This window comes from Melospiza melodia, chromosome 11, assembly GCF_035770615.1.
Source record: "Melospiza melodia melodia isolate bMelMel2 chromosome 11, bMelMel2.pri, whole genome shotgun sequence".
Classification (NCBI taxonomy): Eukaryota; Metazoa; Chordata; class Aves; order Passeriformes; family Passerellidae; genus Melospiza; species Melospiza melodia.
Window position 1 is genome coordinate 31,032,045 of NC_086204.1, and position 3,305 is coordinate 31,035,349.

Sequence of the window (3,305 nt, forward strand, 5' to 3'; positions counted from 1 at the left end):
AAATGGGAATCATTTGCTCTTGGCAGCTCCTGGCCCTGGGCTGGGCTGCTGGAGAACACAAGAATGAGCAGATCAGGGAATATTGAAGGGGTTTTTCTTCTGGTTCAGGGGAATAAAAACATTTCTACAAACCCAGGTGGGTTTTCCATGGCCATGGGTGATCCCTAAGGAGGTCTCAGGCCTTCTCAAAGCTCTGTCCCAAATTTGGACAGAGATGTCCAATTTTAAGAAGGTATTTTTTAGGCAGAAGTATTTAAACAGCAATAATTTTAACCAGGGATATTCCAAAGAATATTTTTGAGAGCCCTACAAAGGCTCAATATCTTCTAATCTTTTAATAGGGGCTGCTTAAATGCCTTAATAAGAAAATAAGGGCTGTTGTAATCACTTCTTTTTAATTGAAATAATCCCATTGGATTTATTAACTTGGTTTGGGGTTTAATTCCAAACCTCCCCAGCACTGCAGGATGTTTATTGGGAAGGTTTCCCAATGCCTGCCACACAGTGAGGTGCAAAATGCCTCAAATCCAGCACTTCCCCAGCTCTCCTGGGGCAGATCAGGGTCCCCAGATCCACGGGATCCCAAATGGGGCTGTGAAACTTCCGTGGGGCTGGAATTTATTTGGGAATGATTTGGCAGCTGCTGGCTGGAAATAAATCAATTTTCAGAAATCTGCAGCAGTTTGGGAGTGACCCCTTAGTGAAAATCCAGTTATTATCGTCAAATAACCAATTTGCTCCTGGAGTTCCATCATCTCTGCAGGGGATCCCTGACAGGGATCTGTCACTTTAGGACACGAAATAACACGATGTGCACGCACTGCTGTTCTCCAGGTAAAAAAGGGGAAGTTTAATTTCTGACCCCAACATTTATAGATTTCCAAAAGTGACCGTGGATTGGAGGGTGACAGTGCCACCTCTCCAGTGATGCTGGGCAAACCAACGGTCCATCAGATTTCTTTTCTTCTATAAAAGAATGCAAACCAATAAATTATTTACAGAAAGGGTGGAGAAGTTTTGTTACAAGAATATAAACATCAGAAGGCTTAGAAAGTCCTAAAAAATCAGGGTGACAGGGATCCATGCCAGCATTTGGGTCTAGGGACTCCTAGGGCTGGAGCAACGTGGATCAAAAAACCCATGGAGCAAGGAATGACAGACAACATCTCCTTTTTTATCACTGGTTATTTTACAATTTAAATCAGAACGTGTCTGGGAATGGGAGGATTTGGGAGAAGGTGCTGAGTTTCCAGAGGGAGCTGAGGGAGCTGGGGGGTCACCTGCAGTTCCCAGAGCCAGGAGCTGTTCCAGTGAATGAAAAGGGCTGGAAGAGGAGCCAAGTGCAAACATCCCTTTGAAGGCCTGTTTATTGAAATGTGCTTTTATCGCCGTGCTGAGGAAGGAGAGAGTGGCTGTGTTTAACCGGGGAACAAAAATATTTACGTGACTGCAGAACTTCCCTGGGCCTGGCTCCCGGTGCTTGGCAGGAGCTTTCCTGCAGGGTTTGGCACCTTCCCTGATGCCAGAGCGGCACTGTGGGATCTGTGGGCCACACAGCCACTGAGCAGCAGTGCTGGCTCTGGCACTGGCACTGGCACCCCAGCCCCTGGTCCCTCTGCACGGCTGGGACAGGGCAGGAAAATCAGATTCTGGTCCTGTTCCCAACGGGACGGAGGGGCTGTCCTCAGCCTTTGAGAAAAGAGATGTGGGGGTGAGTGTGGGAGTGAGGGGAAGGGAAGGGAAGGGAAGGGAAGGGAAGGGAAGGGAAGGGAAGGGAAGGGAAGAGAAGGGAAGGGAAGGGAAGGGAAGGGAGGGGAAGGGAAGGGAAGGGAAGGGGGTGTCAGAGCAGCAATCCCACACTGGAAGGAAGGAAGGAAGGAAGGGCAGCTTTGTGAGTGCAGCGGGAGAAGGCAGCCAGGGAAGGGCCGGGATGGGCAGGGTGCCGTGCCCAGGGGCGGATCCCGGCTCGAATCCCGTTCCCGGGGAGTGCCGTGCCAGGGTAGTGTGGCCGAGCGGTCTAAGGCGCTGGATTAAGGCTCCAGTCCCTGCGGGGGCGTGGGTTCGAATCCCACCACTGCCAGCTCTGTTTTGGCACTTGAGGGATTTGGGCGAGTTTCACAAGTGGCCCCGGGAGTCTCAGGATGTCGTCCAGGTGCTGGGGTTTACCGTGGGCAGGGATCCATTCGTGATGGCACACCATGGATGGATGGGACAGTGGCAGGAATCCCTCCCTGTGAGGGTGGGCAGGCCCTGGCACAGGTGCCCAGAGCAGCTGTGGCTGCCCCTGGATCCCTGGCAGTGCCCAAGGCCCGGCTGGACACGGGGGCTGGAGCACTTGGGACAGTGGGATGTGTCCCTGCCCTGGCATGGGTGGTACCGGGTGGCTTTGACGTCCCTCTCAATCCAAACCCAGCTGTTTTATGAAAAGCCACAAACAAAACTCTGATTATTCCCCCGGGTCAGGTGGGGTTGTCCCAGATGTGCCCCACGTGTGCCTGTTCTGGGGGGCTGAGACACAGCACTAATTCCCTAAAAATGGGTTTGCAGGGCTGTGCAGGGCCAAGGTGATGGGAGCTGCTGCTGCTCCTGCCAGTGCTGATGGAGCTGTCCTTGCTAAGCCAGGGCTGCTCTGGGCACCAGCCAGGACGTGCTGGGAGGGAGCAGGGGTGAACTAAAGCAGCCTGGCCTCAAACCAGGAGGTCATGGCAAGGAAAGATTCATTTTGTGGTTTGGGAGGAGGAGGATGAACACATCCAACACTGAGCCCTGGGGCTGGAACCGGGCAGTTTTCATTGCATCATCTCCACAGGCCCTGCACATGAAAGGAAATTAATCGTAAATTATGGAATGGTTTGGATAGGATCACCTTGTTCTTTAAGGTCCTTTATGGCATTCCATGGGTCCCCATTATTTGCTGCTGGATCCAAAACAAAAAAGGAATTTTGTTCTGAATAGCAGAGATCCTGTTTCACTGACTGCTATTCTGCAACCACAGTCGGGGGTGATTCTGCTCCAAACCCTGTCCTGACCCCGGCAGCTGCTCCGAGGGCAGGGAAGGGGAGCAGAGGACACGAGCAGGGCTGAAAGGGCTTGTGCAGCTCCTGCTGAGCCCCTCGTGCTGCGGGACAGCAGCCTGCAGGAATCCTGGGTTTCTGGGTTTAATTCCACTGAGCACAGAGCTCAGCTGCCCTGCAGTTTGCCAGCCCTGAATAAACCCAGTCCTCAACCTTTGGCGTGTTAATGAGCCTGTGTTAATGAGCTATCCCCCCATTAATGAGCCATGGACCCCCCCGTTAATGAGCCGC

General features: G+C 52.4%; 1 non-coding gene across 1 annotated transcript; it reads left to right on the forward strand.

Annotated features, from left to right (window-relative positions):
• The first annotated feature begins 1,998 nt into the window (after window positions 1-1,998).
• TRNAL-AAG (transfer RNA leucine (anticodon AAG)) lies at window positions 1,999-2,080 on the forward strand. Its single transcript has one exon. It is a non-coding gene; the product is annotated as a tRNA-Leu (tRNA).
• The last annotated feature ends 1,225 nt before the right edge of the window (window positions 2,081-3,305 follow it).